Source organism: Rhagoletis pomonella, unplaced genomic scaffold (genome assembly GCF_013731165.1).
Source record: "Rhagoletis pomonella isolate Grant_MI unplaced genomic scaffold, Rhpom_1.0 Rhpom_scaffold_00003, whole genome shotgun sequence".
Taxonomy (NCBI): domain Eukaryota; kingdom Metazoa; phylum Arthropoda; class Insecta; order Diptera; family Tephritidae; genus Rhagoletis; species Rhagoletis pomonella.
Genome location: NW_023458557.1, coordinates 79,608,028 through 79,626,408, shown reverse-complemented (window position 1 = coordinate 79,626,408; position 18,381 = coordinate 79,608,028). Strand labels below are relative to the sequence as shown.

At 37.7% G+C, this 18,381-nt stretch overlaps 1 long non-coding RNA gene across 3 annotated transcripts in view; it reads left to right on the top strand.

The window, feature by feature from the left end:
- Positions 1 to 3,057: 3,057 nt before the first annotated feature.
- The window catches only part of LOC118735606, a 69,644-nt gene continuing 54,320 nt past the window's right edge, over positions 3,058 to 18,381 (top strand). Inside the window, exons 1-2 of one of the 3 annotated variants that reach the window (XR_004992617.1) lie at positions 3,058 to 4,367; positions 4,526 to 4,825. This is a non-coding gene — a long non-coding RNA (uncharacterized LOC118735606). The remainder of the gene's footprint in view (positions 4,368 to 4,525; positions 4,826 to 18,381) is intronic. The other 2 variants (XR_004992618.1, XR_004992616.1) reach the window with 2 other exon arrangements.

The window sequence follows — 18,381 nt, the reverse complement described above, 5'->3', positions numbered from 1 at the left end:
TAAAAGGGCCCTGCAGCGTGACCAACTGAACCAGATCGCCTTTTGAAAACAGCAGAAAGTTGTTTAGATAAATAATTGATGGCCAGTCCATGTAGTTACAAAATTCGTTTTGAGCGCGAGAGTGCAGATCCTTCCACCACCGCATAGACGTAATCACCAAATTTTCGGAAATTCGGCTCAAAATGAAAATCAGCGGCGTAAGAACCTCTTTGGCCCTCCCGAACCCTGATCGAGGTAATGTTATGCCTGTAAGCGATGGTCGTAAAGTTTAACTCTACTTTGTCCTCTCCGAAACTTCGTTTCGTTGCCAATGGTCGAAGTTAGTCTGCGTAAACAAACTTTTTCAGAAAAGGCCTGGTTCTTAAGACATTACTCTGAAACCACTCATACCACTCGTTCGTTGTTTTAACCTCGCAGACTGTACCATAATCATCACTAGGCTGTGGCTTAAGTTAGAGCGAACTTTATTCACGCGAATTTGCTCGAAATCGCTTAGAATGTATCTGCGTATATTGGTTACGTGGCTTACGGAAACCATAACATACCAACTGTAGGAATTTCGACTGCCTTGAACTACTCGCGATTTCAATGTTCCTCACAGACCCTTACGATTTAAACCACCCTTTCATCTTAACGCAGTTAAGGCAAACTTCTATTCTTTAGCGCGTATATTAAAAGCGCTCTCGGAATTTAACAACATCTCTAAGGTCGAGGCCACGCAATGAGCAACAAAACGGCGAACGGCTGAGCGGCGCCATACAGAAATGCTGCTCAGCCGCTCAAAAAGACCGCTAAGACACTTCAATAGTATTTCATATGTTTTAATTTTAAGCCGTTCGCCGCTCACTGCGTGGCCTCGGCCTAAAGCTCTAACCAGAATTGCAGCGGTCGACGGTTAACAGGTGTGAAAATTAAAACCCATAAAGGCATATGGAATGGCTCATAATTGCGGCGGCAGCGTTTTTACCGCCGGCGTTTTTCGGTTGATTTAATTTTACTTATATTTTTACCGTCCAGCGAGGACGGCACGATGTTTTTTGCCAATGTTTTGATCCATTTTTATTGCCAGAAAATCTACATACACGCACATGCCGAACAAATTGTTAATTTTAAAGATACATAATGTTCAAGTCAAAATAACAACTGACGGAAGCCGTCGTGTGCGGCGATAGTGTTTACTCCGACGGATTTCACTGCGACAACTGTTCCGCTGTAATTCTGGGTAGAGCTTAAGAAGGTTGATATTGAATTTTCATCAGCAAGCTCTTTATATAAGTCCACGCTTGAATCGCTTTACTCTTATATTAACATGATTCTCGTATAATACTTATTTTTGCAATCTGCGTAATGTATGAATGAATTTCACAGTCAAAGCGATGAGGAGCGAATTAAAAGCTATCTTACCGAAACCGCAGCCTTAGTCGGTAGTTGGTGTCGGTAGTTAGTGTTGAGCTCTAGATCACTTGCATCTGCATATTCGTTGCCACGTTGATAATTTTCGAGACGTTTTAATGGACTTTGGCGATAGCTTTCGTATTTTTTTTTTGGCTTTTTGGAATTCTTCATGTTTCATACCTCGGAAGTTTTTCGAGATTTTTTGGGTACTTTTAGATTATGCGGTACTTTTCAGGTATTTTTCGGGATTCTTCGGATTTTTAACACATTTTTCGGTATTTTCGAATCCTTTTCAGATCTCGTTGACATTTTGGGGATTCTTCCAGATCTCTTTTAGGTTGACAATTTCGGGATTTTTCAGCATTTTTTTTGATATGATCCTGGTATTTTTAGGATATTTTTCGAAAATTTTCGAGATTTCTCTTGTTTTACCCTTCGGGATTTCTTGCAAATTTTTCGGGGTGTCTTTCCGGGACGTTTTTGAAACTTTTGGATTTTTTTTGCGGATTTCCTCGAAATTTTTCGGGAAACTTTAGAGCATTTTCTTTTCTGGACTTTTTGGGGCTTTTCGGAACGTTTCGGGGTTTCTAGCTTGCCAAAGCTTTCTCTTATAAATATTTGGTTGTAATAATTGGTATTTGCGAAAAATTTGTTCGTGGACATTCGGTATTCTTCGGGATTTCAGATAGACTTTTTGGGATTTTTGAAGCTTTTTTGTCACGTTTCGGGAAATGGTTGAGTCCCTGTAGGGACTTGTCGGTACTTTCGGGACTCTTAGAGATATCTTTTTTCGAGAATGTTCGTTTTGTACTCTCCATGATTTTTCAGCTACTTTAACAAGATTCTCGGTATGTTTCTGGTATTTTTCGAGCATTTTAGGAATTGCCCGTAAAGTACTTTAGGAGTGTTTTTTTTGTGACTTTTTGGAATTTTTTCCGTTCTTTTCTTTGTTTTTTTTTGGACTTTTCAGTAATTTTTAAGAGATTTTTCGGGCATTTTCTGAATATTTATAGATTTTTAGCGTTTTATTTGCAGAGTTTTCGGACGTTTTTGGCATCAGTGGGGTTTTACTCTTTGAGATCTTCTAGAAACTTTTAGATCTTCTGAATTCTTCGGGGCTTTACGCAATGTTTCGTGTTTTCCTGGCTTCTCAGAGATTATTCAAATCCATTAGAGATCTTTGTTATCAAAACCAAATATTTGGCTTTTTATTGTAAATTTACTATGGCTATGACCTCTATTATTTGGAACTTTTAAGGGCTTTGCTTGATGGGTTTTTATTTTTTCTATCGTTTATAATCAAGGCAATTGACTTTTTCGAACCGACTTGCGATTTTATGAATTCCTTTTGATTGAAAATATATATATATATAAATAAAAACGATTGAATTTCAATTTTATGGGTTAAATTATAATTTATTTGAAAAAATCTCAACCTGTACTGCACCTGCCATAAATGTATTTCTGTCGGCTTGGCAACCCAGCCTCATTGTTGATATTTTTATCTAAATGAGATTGCGGCCATAAGCAAACATGTGTAAGTAGGTATTAAGCGTGTGCATATGTTTACGCAGCATTAAAATATTTAAATTAATACGCATGTATATATGTACATTAGGGTGGTCCTTAAATGTAGGATGGAAATTTTTACATCAGATTTCCTCAGCCGCAGCTCCTACGTCAACGCTACTATAGTCGAAGGTATCATATATAAATTTTGGCCCCGATTGAAGTCGGTTAAGGTGTGTCGCACAAGGGTCAAAGTTCAGATTACCCTAGGAAGGGATATCCTCGACTTTAATAGATAGTATTTATGTAGTGTATGTATATTTATGTGTGTATGTGTATTTATGTATTATTGTAGAAATTTTTTTTAGTCCATAGAAACCTTTGCGGCACGCTTTAACCGACTCCAATTAGGACCAAAATTTATAAGGGACATCCTCGACTTTAGTTATATAGATTTTGGGTATTAAATGAAAAAAATAAAAATATTTTTAAATGATTGAGTCTATATAGAGGAATCTGTACTTTGCCTCCTGTGCGACACGCCTTAGCCGTATGATATCTGGGACCCTGGATTGAGGGGGTGAGACTGAAAAGATGCATTCATTTTATTTTTATGGACCACCCTAATTTACATATTTGAAAACACGAAAATGCGAACATCCTTTTCCAGTGTTTTTCTATTTTTGTGTAATTTTTTGTGCGTCTGTGTACCCACTTTAATATGCATAAGTAAATATGCTTATCACACATACATACATTTGTATGTAACTACAATGATTTTATCGCGCAAAAACAGCGCACACCTGCACAGCTTCAGTTCATCATCATCCTTTACATATTAAATTGTTGCTCAAATTTACTTACCGTATGCTAATTTTTTCGTTGACATCTTCATTGTTACATATTCTTCGTGCACGGCGAGCTTACGAATTCGCATGTAGTTTTTGACTTTTTTCACATTACCGCACCCAATTAGATTCATATGCGTGCGTGGGTGTGCGTGTGTGCTAAAATTTTTTATGTAAATTTTTATGCTAAACACGTTTTAATAATTTATAATTCCTTATCATTTTGTATCATTTACGTTTTTATCTCCACTTGCGACGTCCTGCCAACAAAAACATAAAACAACAAGAACAACAACTATCGCTATATACAGTTGACTGTAAGTTGGTGACACCCTGTCGCAACTCTACGTACGCCAACTATTCGCAAATGCCCTGCCTCTGTTCATTCTTGTACGTGCGTATGCTCATTCGCTGTGGTGACTTTTCCTGGCTGTGTGCCGCATGGTGCTCGGTAACTTGCGGCCAAGGCTTGCAAATGCGTGGCGTTGAATGCAAATCATCCACCGGCAGTGCCGCCCACTTGGGAGACCCGCATCCGTGCAGCCATACGCGACGGGCGACTCTTGTGATGGCGGTGGTACAGTTATACTCGGCAGCAGCGGGCCACTCGCAGCGGTGAGTACTTAGCTAGGAGAATTGAATTTAAAAAAAATATAGAAAACATTATACAGTGTTTAAAAATAATAAGTTCTAAAAAATTAAAAATTAAAAATTTGCATACATTTAACTTACCTACATTTAGTCTGCTCCATACCTTACCTTCCCTTCTCTAGCAGTTCGTTGATAGTGATCTCGACGTGGAGGAGGATGAGGACAATGATGATTCTGCGGATGTTGACGATGTCGACGACGAAGGCGTTGACGAATCTGGCGATGCCGGCAATGATAATGCCGGTTTAGTGTTATACATACAACGATGATTCCGCACCGCAGTACGCGCATCGCTCGATCAGTCATTTGCATCATGATGAGCTGCAACAGCCGCGTGCCGAACGCCTTACTAGCGGTGGTGTTGGATATGGTTATCGCAGTAATTCGGATCCAGAAGCGCAGGTGCCTGCTGGCGTTCCAAGGTGAGTGAAAGGCAGTTAATAGAAAATGGTTAACATTTATTTGGATTTAAAAGAGCCAAGAAAACGCGGGGACAGTAGGGGTTTTTGCTCACCCTTGCGCCTTAAAAACGATGTCGTGTCTCCAATTAGTTCGCAGACCAGTTTGTTAAAGAGGATTAGGTTAGGTTAGGTTAGTTGGTAGCCCCGTGTATCCAAAGCTCACTTAGACAATTTGAGATTGTCCTTTGTTGTCAATTCTGAACGGCACTCTATACTTTATCGATAAAACGCCCCGAGCTCATTATGTATTTACGAATTCGGCTAATCTAAATGCTCCAGGGCTCCTCGGGGCTATTTATTTAAGATGTGAGAGTCCAAGTTATTCAATCTTAGCCACGCAAAAGCTGAGCACCTAAGAAGTTAGTGTTGAGGCGATTCCACGTCGTCATCTTCCAGGCAACTGCGACATACGGGGTCCGGTAGTATGTTCAGCCTTACTGCGTGAATACCGATTGGACAGTGGCCCGTTAAAACCCCCACCAGAAATGAGAGCAGTGGCTTTGTGAGTGTGAGGAGTGCCCTCGACAGCCCTCGGTCCACCCTCGGCCAGAATGACCTTGTGATCGCAAATACGGTATTTTTCGTCCAGCGCTTGCTGAGCTGAAATAAGGTCCATCTATCCAAGAGTGTACCACAAGCGGTCAATGGCACCCCCAGTCGCCACTTATCCGGCGATAGTGTTTCAAGTGTCGCTGTGACCCGGAACCCAATAAGCCTAATACAGAAGTATTCCAACGCGACCGAAAGAGAGAGCAGACGTTCCTTAACCAAGTTAGAGCGAACTTCCAACGAACCCAACACCATGATTGCCGCTTGGCTATCAGAATATACGCCCACTTCCCTGACTGTTATAGCGCTCCACTCCCGCCTGGAGGTTGCAGCCTGTACTTAGTGCTGATGGTCAGCTCTTGACAGAAGACCCCAACACCACCCCTGCCATCTAGATTCGATCCATCCGTGAAGAAGTACACGGTCAATCCATCGGTTTCCCTGAGTCTAATAGCCGTTCGCTCCGCGACAATTCTGCCTGCAACGTCTACAGGCACTACGTTCCGTGCTAATGTGGTGGCGGTCCGCAGTGGCCCGTTGTACGCGCTCCAACTGCTATTGTTGCCTCTTCCAGTGAGCTACACCGCCGCAAAACATAATTGACTTGACTACGGTCTCGTATAGCCAATATACAACTTTTGGCGAAATACCCCGTCTCTTACCAATAGCTCCCCTACTGCAATAAGGCCACTGATGCCTTCCTTGACTTTGACTATCACTATGACTATAATTACACCGTGCGACAGTCAATTTTACACATGAAAAAATCAATATATTCACAAAACTGGGGGCCAAATATAGTAAAGTTGCGTTTTTAGTTTTTCTCTCTGACGTCCAGATTTTTTTAATAGGACTTTGAAATTTCTAGAGTACGATTGAATAAAAAAATTATTCAAAAGATTCGATGCATTGTAGAATAACAATATGGGTATCAATTAAAAGGAAAAATTATGTAGAATAGAAAAAAAAAATAAATAATTTTTGGGTGCGCCAGGACGAATAAGTATTGAAGCGTCCTTTTAAAACTTTATCCTTGATTATCCTGGGAAATTTCCAATATTTATTTTTGAAAAAAATATATGTCAAGGACTAATATGTTAACTACCACATCTTCGAATTTCGTACTTCTAGCTTTTTTAAATAAAAATGTACACTTTTCTTTATAAGATATTGGTAGTTGAAATATACATAAATGAAGATACTGGAATCGGTTTTTTTGGAACCATGTATGCGCTCTAAAAGAACAAACTGACCATGTGATGTACGGTTTAAATACTTTAATTTTTTTGTATACAACGGTGTAGCCAGCCTTTCACCTAGGGGGCAGGAGATCATATAGAGGAAAAAATGTTCTTAATTCAATTTTTTTTCTTTGTGTATATAAATAGAATTATTTGGGACTAAGGTTCAAAACATAGTGGAGCCGCGAGCAAAGCAAAGAGCTAGCATCGAGCAAAGCTTCAATTACAAATGTGTATGTACGCTTTGCTCTTCACTATGCGTTTGAAATCGACGCTTTGCCCGATGCTCTTTGCTCGCCGCTCCACTATGTTCTTCGCCTAAGAAAGTATAAGTTTTCTGGTATCCTTTACAACGATACCAATTGTTTTTTAAATAGGTTTGTAATTTTTTTTTTATATTTTTTTATAAAAAAGGGTATGTTTTGCTCTTAAGTGTTGTTTCTCAAATTTTTACATACGAAGTATTCAAATATGCATACCTAGAAGAAAGGGTATTTAATCGCCCTTACAACGATACCAACTTTTTAAAAATCAGTTCAAAATCGCTTGAAATATCAGGTTTTTAATTTTTCGAAGACTCAACCTTTGCCCGCTTACATCACCTGTAAGATGATGACTGTGACTGTGATTATTGCAATGGCTATGACTACAACTACGAAAATGACTATATTTGTGATTATGATTATCACTAAGACTATAAACATGACTGTGACTGATTAAATATGATCATGCCGATGACTACGATTATGACTATGACAATGACTTTTACTTTGACTATGACAGTAATCGAGCGAGATGGTTGGTTCTAGTCCCACGGCCAGCACGATTGTTTTTTGAATTCTTTCATTATTATGATTTATTTTTTTATGTAATTATAGTTGTTGTGGTCTGTTTTAATAAAATTAAACTCCAAAAAAATTTATCAACTGTAAAATAACATAAAAAAAAGTTTAAACTAAAATTAAAAATATTACAATACAAACAATTTTTAAAGGAGGATTTAAAAGGAGCCGTTATATCAAGTGGGTTTTAAAATTTATATGCCCTTCAAGCACAAATTTTTTTCTAAAAAATGCGTTTGAATGGCAGATAAATTTTAAAACGTACTCGAGAAAACTGCACTAAAATCTCAAAATTAAAAGAAAATGAAATTTGAAAAAATAAAAATAAATATTAAATTAAAAAAAGAAGAACATTCCGCTGCCCGAGGACTCGAAAATCGGCTTTGATCACTCGTTGCTTGCGGCTGTTGGAGTAGCGTGATCATCAAAATGATATACATCCCATTGTGAACGCGCTTAAGTGCTTTCTGCGAAAAGAGCTTTTCACCATGAAAGTTGGCAAAGCGTATTTTTTGTAAGATTTTCGTGCCAGAATAAAGAGATTCTTTTAAGAACGCCGAATCTGGTTTGTCTCCAAACCAGTAGCTCGTTTCTGTAACAATTCTCTACCAAAGCGAATTGAGATATAAATTCGCCGCCCTGTTCTCTACTGCTAATGAGTAGTAAAGAATGACGTATATTCGCTACCAGTAGAGAAACAATCGGTAGAGAAGAATTGCAGAAACAGGCTACTGATTTGACAAGGGATGACAGATAATTGTTCCACACTCTAAAAAAAAAAAAAAAATGTGTAAATTTCCTAGCTAAAAGATAGGTTACTGATTTCCTACCTTATTATCCGGGAAATTACATGCTCGATTATTCAACGAATAGTTTGTGTTTTTAGAGTGTAATATAGCTGCTGTGGTGTGCGTAAATTTACTATGAAAGTGTGTAAAAGCTAACAAATACACATCTGCTGTTTGATTTCACCCGTAGAATTGTGTAAAGTCGTTAACAATTTTTACACACATATTCATGGTGTAAATTTACCAAAAAATTTAAAAAATAAACAAAACTATACTCGATTTATATTTTATTTAGATTTAGATTTTATTTATGACATCTTTCAAACTCTCTTGCAACTTGGGGTGCCAAATGAAAGCTTCTGGCTCTTTCTGATTGACTGAAGTAGAAAGCTTTCCGATACAAGTCTGTGCGATGAACTGTTTTTCAAACGAGTTAAATGGTTTAAATTTTCCAACAACAACTGCATGCGATTTAACTTGTTTACAAACAAGTTTTGTGCATTTAACTGGTTCAAGCCCATTTAAGATGTTTAACTCGCTAATTTGAACTTAGTATAAGGCTATATTTGTGGTTATCATTAATGATTATTTTCAACAATTGTTATTGATCTCGAGGCCGTTTTTTTAATGAAACTTTATCGTGGAAAAGCAACAATAATTTGAAAAAATGGTAGAAGTGATAGCTATTTCGGAAATCACCACATTTCCTCATCAGACTTCTTCCAGCAGGATTCGAACCGACAATCCCACTGACTCAGCCAGTTGCCTACGCACTGTGCTAAGTTCGCCTTGTTAATTCTTGTTGCTTATTTCCACTATTTCACATGTTCAGCCAACTACAAAAAATTTTTCAATATAATTGTTATAAGGCCATAAAATAACAAAAAACATTTATGATTATTATCATTAATGATTATTATCATTTCTCGAATATGAATATGGCTTTGGCTGCGATAATCTAAGTATTATACTAAGAGTATAGTAATTAATATGGCTGTGTGTGGTGTAGTCTTTATTATGATTATCATTATGACTGTGATTGCGACTATCAATACAACCATCATTTTGCCCAGGACTGTGATTATGACAATGCCTATCATTATGACTGTCATTATGACTATGACTATGATTTTGACTATAAATTTGACTATCGTTGCGACTAAGATTTTGACTGTGTCTGTGATTTACCATGACTACGACTATCGACGCGAAGGCTGTAATTTATTTTGAATATCTTTTGATTCTGAATTTAATTGTAGCTCTATGTCTGGCTTTCAATGATTTTGATTTGACTTTAACTTCCACTTAAGCACGAAAACAGAGTCACGTATTTATGTAGACTTAAATTGTACTTGCATTGCAGATGGAAGCGTTAATTCGGATTAACAGCGCGAGGCCACGAGTTGACGTCCCATGGCCAGAACAATATATTTTTTTTTAATTTTCTAAACAACTTTATTTCACTAAATGTTATTATTGTTCTTTTGGTGGTTTTTAATAAAATCAAACTCAAGAAGAAAAATAAATAAATTTGAAATAAGTAGGTGAAATAACATAAACAAAGTTAAATACAATTATATTAAATTTTAATTAAAAAATTAAAAATTACTTTTAAGAATTACTCGGAGTCAGGATCGCAACTGGTTCCTACTGAGTTGTAATACACAGTTGTGACCCTTCGGCTTCATTCAGAAATAGTCACAATTGATCTTGAAATAAATTTTGACCTTGAAAGCAACCCTATGGCCTTAACTTGCATACATACGTACATACATACATACATATGTTCATACTTTCCTTCATTATGTTTTATACTAAACTAGCGGTACCCCGGTGTGCTTCTCTACACCAAATATTGAAAAATATTGAAAAATGAATGAAAAATCCTGGAATTTTTTTATATGAAAATTTATCATTTGTTTTATTTCAAAATTTTTGATTCTTTATTTTGAATCTTAATCCAACACATTTGGATATACAACATTTTTTGTTTTTCCTTCTTGGGTATGAATAAATAAACAACTTGGAATGCCAACTCTTGAACAGGCCACGTATAGCTACCAATTCCAGTAATCTACCACAAATATTTCAAGAGATATACCAGATGAAAATTTTTGTTAGTATGGGTGGTGCCACGCCCCCTTTTCCGAATTGGGGAAAACTTCGCGTAAATCATCTGCATGATAGATCGAATATGCCACATAAATTTGGTGGAGTTCGGTGAAGCCGTTCTCAAGTTATGAGGTCACACCAAAAACGTGCACTTATTTTTATATATAAGACTAGGGAAAATGTTCAATCAAGCAAAATAATTTTAAATTTCTCTCAAACCTTAAAATGCACATTTCCGACACGTGCACTGTCAGACAGTAGTAATATTACCTCATTTCAATATTCCTAAGCCTACTGTAACTGTAAACGGGACGACCTCTACTATGGTACATTCTCTCAAACTTGACAAGCTTATAAAGGATTACATAGTTGTCACCTGCTGATTTCCTTGCCATTTACCTGCTCTGCACATTTTTTAACTGTCTGCATTTGACATGTCTTAGTTTTTTACGTAAAACGCATAGACTTCATAATCTCTGTTGCCCCACACCGCCCCTTTAACTCACTGAAACTTAATCGCCATTAGACTGTAGTCACCGTTCACTTCACTTCGTAACGCATTGCTATTTTGTCGCTACGAATAGCCATCAACATTGGGAACGCCAACGTCAACACCTCCTCCCAACTTTCATCTTTCATAATGCCCTATTCGGCTTCTATTTCCACTTCATTTCATCGCCATAGACTCGCAGGCAACTTAATCGTTTAATCACCTGTGCGTTAGTTAACATTCTGGAATGTCTTTTTCCTCATAGAAATAATTTCTATGGAATAGACTGTGCGAAGACAGAGCGAAGAATATTCCGTACATGAGTGTGTTTGTGCTAGGTGCATACTTATTTATATGCGTGATGTTATTCTTTAGTTACTTTAACACTAAATTAACTTTCTTCCGTGTGCGCTTGTTTACTTGTTAAGGTCGGTTGATATGTGTGTGGCGAGTCATCGCTCCCGAACTTGGTGGCATTTACGATGAGCTTAAGAGCTTTCTTGTAGTTTTAATTTCCTTTTTCTCGATAACTATTATTCCAAGCTTTGCCTCTTCTCTTAAAATGATTTGTCTTTGAAATATTCAATGTAGATTTTAGCCATTTTAGTCATTTCCGTTAAAATTGTGCTTAAGAAACCTAGCCAGCTCTAAGTTGAGATCTAGAAGACCCACGTTACAGAGCCGACGAACGGCTTTATCCACCTTTATCAGTTTTTCCGCTACAAAACCTCTTGGACCATGCCCCTGCAGCTTCGCGGTGCCATCCGCTTCTACTCCTCCCTGAAAGTGAAGAGACTTTTTGCTTAGGGACTTTCTTAAATAGGTTTACCGCGGTGCAAAAACTCCCTCTTTTATTCCCTTCTAGCCGCCGTTAAGCACCCTTCTGACCGATCAGAGTGTCCCAAAAATTCTTTTCAATATCAGTTCGCTAACCTGCTGCCAGTATTTATCCCTAGCTAAAGTATCTCCCTCGGCACGCTAAGGTATACTCTATTACTGGTGCTGGCTACCTCGCTTGTGTTTATTTCCCTAACTCAGTCGCAGAGTATTAGGCACACGGCAAGTTTGGGGAATTGGATTCGATATTCCCCTTACAAGAAAGTGTCTTATTGTATGTAGCCCATCCAATTATGCGATGTGTTCTGGCTCGTAAAATGGTGAAGGCTACTTTCTTAAATGCCAAAGACTGTCGTTTTCGTAATTCCCACAGAAGGACGATAAAACGATTTCATTATATTGGCATGCATTCCAGAAAGGCAGCTCCACCAGCTCATAGCGCAAAAGCTCATACTGTGAAAATTTTTTAAAAGGAGAAATAGAACAAAAAAAGTTTAGATGTTGCTCGGCTCAAAGTCCAACAAATATGATTTTTACAAACTTTTGGTTTAGTTTTCAACTTCATTGTCCATTATCTATCTAAGTCTATGGTTGGCTTTAACTCTTTCAATCTTGCTCCGAATTTAGGGCGAATCTGTTCACTGTTTTATTACACCTAATGCAATAATTTCTTTCTGGAACGCGCTAGCTTTATTTCAAAGTAACTTCAGCCAATTCTTTATAGCTCCTCTACACTTTCAAGTTTTCCGCACTCAACTCTCTACATTTCAATCAAACCGTCTCGTTGCACAAACAGGTAGAAAATCGAAAGCAGTGACATAGAAATTATCGGTACTCTCGCGCAACACTCAATCGCCGCAAAATGCAATAAATTGTTACCGACTAGCTGCGCACACTTATTGGCCGCAGTTCGCACACACGCTTGATGACAGTGTGGTAAACAGGATAGTAAATTACGGCGATAAACATTAAATTACCAGTTATTTGCCATTAAAGTACCGGCGCGGTAGAGAGAAAGAGAGAACGAAAAGCGAAATTTCCTGCACACCTGAAGGCGCATTAAATGTGGCGCCAGTAATGTACTAAAGTGCCTCAATCCTCTATACATGCATTAAATGTTGCCTAAGTATACCACCGAAACGGAAACTTAACCCGATGAGTATATGATTGTAGTGATTGACCAAGCGTCGCCGCTAAGTGATCAGTTGGCGGCGATATGCTTCATTATGCCACAGTGAAATTGTTGGCTTTTGGCGCGGCGTATCGAGCAAAGCAGCAACTGGGATGAGAAGTGTATCTACTCATAATTCGTTAAGCAATTACCTTTTCTGATTATTTCTTCTAATTCGATTTGGAATTGTATGGTCAGGCGATAGCTGCGATTCTCCACTGGCCCAGCAAGCGTCCACCGGAAATGGAAGGCATAAAAAATAGCAGCGAAAATAATAGCAAATGAAATTCGATTAATTGACAAATGAAAGTGACATATAAATCGAATTTCGCTTGTTTTGTTTCCTTTACTACAACTTATTTGCCTTTCTTTAATATATTTTTCCCCTCTACTCAATAACTTGAATGTACACTGCCAGCACAAAGGATCGGCACAGCAAATTTTTCACAATATATGCAAAACTTGTTTTCTAATATTTTTCCGCCAATTTTTTATAAAAATATGGTTCATTCTACAACAAAAAAAAACATGAAAATATAATTCCTAAACTTTGTGCAAATTTGTATTCCAATCAATTTTATTATAATAAAGTTCAAATTTTAAGTAGCTAGGAATTACGTTTGATTTTTGGCAATTTTTTTCACGCAGTTATATAGAAAAAATGCAAACCATCTACAACAAAAACAAAAAATCTCAAAAATCAATGCGATTTTTGACTAACTGCAAAAAAAAACTGCACGGCTGAAAAACTGCATACTCAAAAAAAAGTGCTGAAAAGTCTGATTAAAAAGTGGAAAATTCGCATGAAAATTTGGTGATTTTTCGCGAGTTTTGCACAAAGTTTAGGAATAATATTTTAGTGTTTTTTGTTGTGGAGTGAACCCTAGTTTTATAAAAAATTGACGGAAAAAAATTAGAAAAAAAATTGTTGCATATATTGTGAAAAATTTGCTGTGCCACAACTTTTCGCCGGCAGTGTATATATGTGCGTATTGTGTTTCGCGTTTTTTTGTTAAAGCTTGCCCGCATTTCCGCTGCCGAATGTCTCAAGCAGCAACTAAAAGGTCGCGAAAACAGAAAAAAAGTTGTCCCAAACCAATTTGCTGCTTTTGCCTTGGGCAAAGGAATTTGTCACCAAACAACCAATTCATTATCCAGGGACAAGCCGCAAACCAAGCCGCAACCGCAGGTTCTGCCGTTGCCTACACTGCGTACCGCTTTCTCCTTTACTTTGAATTGTAATAATATTGATTCCATTTATTTGTAGTTCATAGTTAGTTTCTCACTGCCTGGAATGGGCAAACAAACTAGCAAAATTTGTATTGTAAGCATTTATTAGCCGTCTCGCTGGCTGCTGGCGCTCACGCTGTTCGACTGTCTGCGAGACTGGCTTTTGTCTGCGGACGGTCAACGCTTTGGCGCTAACCTCAAACTCATTGTTTCCATCACTGCTTTGCTATGGAGTTGTCGGCATTTTTATTATTCTTATCCTTCGTCGTCTACGTCTTCATCATCTTCGCGTTGGCTTCCACTTGGCTGAGTTGGCTCTATGGAGAAATACCACGTATTTACTGCAATGCGTTTTGTGCGCCGTGCTGTCCAGTGTTGCCGTTTTAGCCCTTTGGTGGCTAAATTTGGCTACCAAATTCTTTTTTTGGCCACAAAAATTTGAAATTGCCTCTAGCCCTTTTTTTAGCCCTTTTCATTTCATCATTGACATTATTCATCATTGACATAAACATTTTTTTTTTATGATTTTCATGAATTTAACTCTTCGCTCATAAAGCGAACGCCTTTCCTTTAAGGCAATTTAACTATACTTTAAAATAGGTAAGTTGGCGGCCCTTAATATGCTTTATGTGTTACACAAAAAGTATTTTTGTTGAATAAAATATTAATTCTTTTCAGAGTTCATTGTTTTTCTATACCAGTAATTATAGAAAATGTTTGCGTGTATACTTATATATTTATACTAGCAGTACCCCGGTGTGCTTCTCTACACCAAATATTGAAAAACGAATGAAAAGTCCTGGAATTTTTCTATATGAAAATTTATCATTTGTTTTATTTCAAAATTTTTGATTCTTTATTTTAAATCTTAATCCAACACATTTGGATACACAACATTTGTTGTTTTTCCATCTTGGGTATGAATAAATAAACAATTTGGAAAGCCAAATCTTGCACAAGCCACGTATAGCTACCAATTCCAGTAATCTACCACAAATATTTCAAGAGATATACCAGATGAAAATTTTTGTTAGTATGGGTGGTGCCACGACCCCTTTTCCGAATTCGGGGAGACCTAACACAAACCATCTGCATAATAGCCCGACTATGCCGTATAAATTTGGTTGAAATCTTGCACTTATTCTTTATATATAAGATGGGAGGTGCCACACCCTCTTTTCCAATACCGCCCATTTTTATCCATGAGTATGGAATTATTTGTTATACCTCTATACCAACTTCCAGTACTCTACCACAAATATTTCAAGAGAATACAACAAAAAAATATTTAGTTAGTATGGAAGGTGCCACACCCCCTTTTACGAATTCGCGAAAACTTCACATAAACCATCTGCATGATAGCCTAAATATGCCGTATAAATTTGGTTGAATTCGGTGAAGCCGTTCTCAAGTTATATTGTCACACCAAAAACGTGCACTTATTTTTATATATAAGATGAAGGTAAAAAAATTTAGCTACCATTTTTAGCCACAACGACGATTTTTAGCTCTTTTTTAGCCCTTTTTTAGCTGCAATTTAGCTACAACACTGGTGCTGTCGTCTGTACATCCTCGCTATCTATACTCCATTTGTAGCTTATTCCTTTGCCAACGTAGCTTCTATCTTTGGGCGCACAAACCGAAAGTAGGTCTCTTTTGAGCCGCAGTTTTGGCGATGGTGCTGGCGTCGTGTAGCACAGTGGGACAAGAGCGTCTATAGATAAATGCAGTTTTGTAGATGACGAAGTTATAAATTTGTTCGTTCACTCTCCGCATATCAAATGAATACGCTCGCCTCGGTTTCTTTGATAGTGTATTTTTCGGGGTTAGAATAAAGCATCTTTGTCGTAATAGACGACTAAAAACCTCTATGAGCATCTGAGGGGCTCAGGGGGTTGCGATAAAAATACCCTCTTAAAACCTATTTCATCGGCAGTAGAGATTTGAGTCAGGAAACAGGTCTCTACACAAAATCTGCCTGCGGTAGCTTCAAGTGTTATATTCTTAGAAGTGGAGGAAAAGTAGCAGTAATTTGGTACTGTATATTAAGTAGGAGAGTCTTCCACCACATCGAGATCCAGGAAGTTATAGCACATCCACTTATATTAACACTCCCCTTGCTGCTAATCCACTAAAAGAGACACAACGAAATGTCCTTCGTAGACACCGCTAGTTGCCCTACAAGCAAGTAGTCCTACAAAAAGCTGAGGTGTCGAGTTGTTACAGCAAGGTACTATTTAAGTTCGATGTCCCTTTGAAGGATATGCTGGTAAGAAATGCAAGATAAGAAAAGTGGCTTACTGCATATTTCGATCCCCTCTTTAAAAGTGGCTGCGGCACTCGAGAAGATGCTTCTCTCTCTGGCACCACAGCAATCCGGACGAAAGTAGATGCTTTGACTTTTTGCCGATCAAACGAAGGCACAGACGAAACAAGACAGCCATGCCAAAATTGCCTCCTTTCGTCTCGGCTTCTTTGGTACCAATCAAGGTCACTGGCGGATAAACTTTGAGGAAAAGTAAGAGCAGTTCTTCTAAGGCCTTCAAAGGTTAAGTTTTCACTTCATCTGAGGCGTTGGGCGAGAAACCCTTTCCAACTATGTGGAGTCTCATAGTACACTTACGAAAATAACCTTCTTTTTCGCCTGTTCGTAAAAGAGTAACATGGGAGTATTAAAAATATATCCCCAACTGTCGAAGATAATTTCCTATTAAAGATATTTTCTTGCCTAATAATTTCTCGAAGGACTATACTTCTTTACCCCAGGACATTCGTATATTCAGGACTTGAAATAAGCGTCCATTTTTGCGCATAGGATGTGCTGGCATATATACTCGTCTAGGGTTACCTTTTGTTAAGCATCCTTATTGAACGGAATACCAAACAGTAAATTACTTCTAAGAATTATACATACTTAGTCTGTCCTGAATTAACCAGTTAATAATGAAGAAGAGCAACTCAGATCACAAAATGCTTCCGGTTCTATGAAATCGTTTCCGATTCTCTACTCGCCAGCTCGTTGACATCTTCAATGACAATGGTCTCGCATCTAATGGAAGTTGTATCATTTCCGCCCACTGTGCTCCACGACTTCTGCCCGCATACCATACACACAGCCACAGGCTCAGCCAGTCTGCCAGTCAGCCAGTCAGCCAGCCTCCTCTTTTACTTTTGCTACTTGAGATCTTGCACATGCGGCAGTTGGAGTAGGCCAATTCCTGCGCGATAATAAACTGCGCTTGTATGTATGTATTTTTTTATTATTTCAAAAATATTTGCCAGTTTATTTGCTGCTGACAGCAAGCATGGCATAGAGCAGACTTGGTGGCGCGTCGTAGTGTCGCCGCCGCCGTTTACTACAACAATTGTCTCTTTGTAAAAATATTTAAATCTCATTGTTTGCTGGCATCGTAGACGTCTCTCGGCTTTTGTGTGAATTCGCAAATAAAACAAAGAAAAATAAAATTTAAGTAAAAAATATTTTTATATAACAATTTTTTGGCACCAAAAAAAAAATTGTTAGCTCACTTTGCGACTTTTTTTCTCAAAAAAAAAAAAACAAAAAATAACAATACGAAATTTTATTACTTACAAATGTATAACAGCATGAAGTAAATGTGCGTTATTTACACTGAACTTACTGACGCTTTTGGGCGCAAAAAAAAAACAATGCTTGACCCTTAAATGGAATGGAAATGTGAAGCTATAAAGATAAAAATTACAAATGTGAATTTCGATATTTGGCAATGGTTTTTGCACAATTTATTTGGCATTGTGTGATGAGAGCATCATATTTTTATCGCATAAGATTATTTATTTTATATTGTCATTAGAACCTTGGTTTATATAATTTAATTTAATAAAATAAGCACTCGGAGATCTAGTATGCCTGAAGTCGGTACAAACTTATTGATGAAAGAAGTAGGCCAGAGATATGTATGTGTGCCATAATCGATTGAATTAGAAAGAATTCGGGACTCTCCTTTAAAATTCCAAAAATGCCATAAATCTCGGGTTTGGGGAGGCCTGCGTTTTCGAAGGCATTTGAGATCGGCAGCTTTGTCATGATTAACCCCCTTGCAAAGTAGACCAACTGAAAGAATGTTCAGCCCAAGAACGACCACGGGGTCGAAGTAAAAACTTATAGTTTACAACTACCACTAAGACTATTAAACCGCAAACTAACTAAGATTTATTAAATCACAAAGAGCGGCGCCGAACACATAAATATACACTCTGACAGCCGCCCTGATGTTG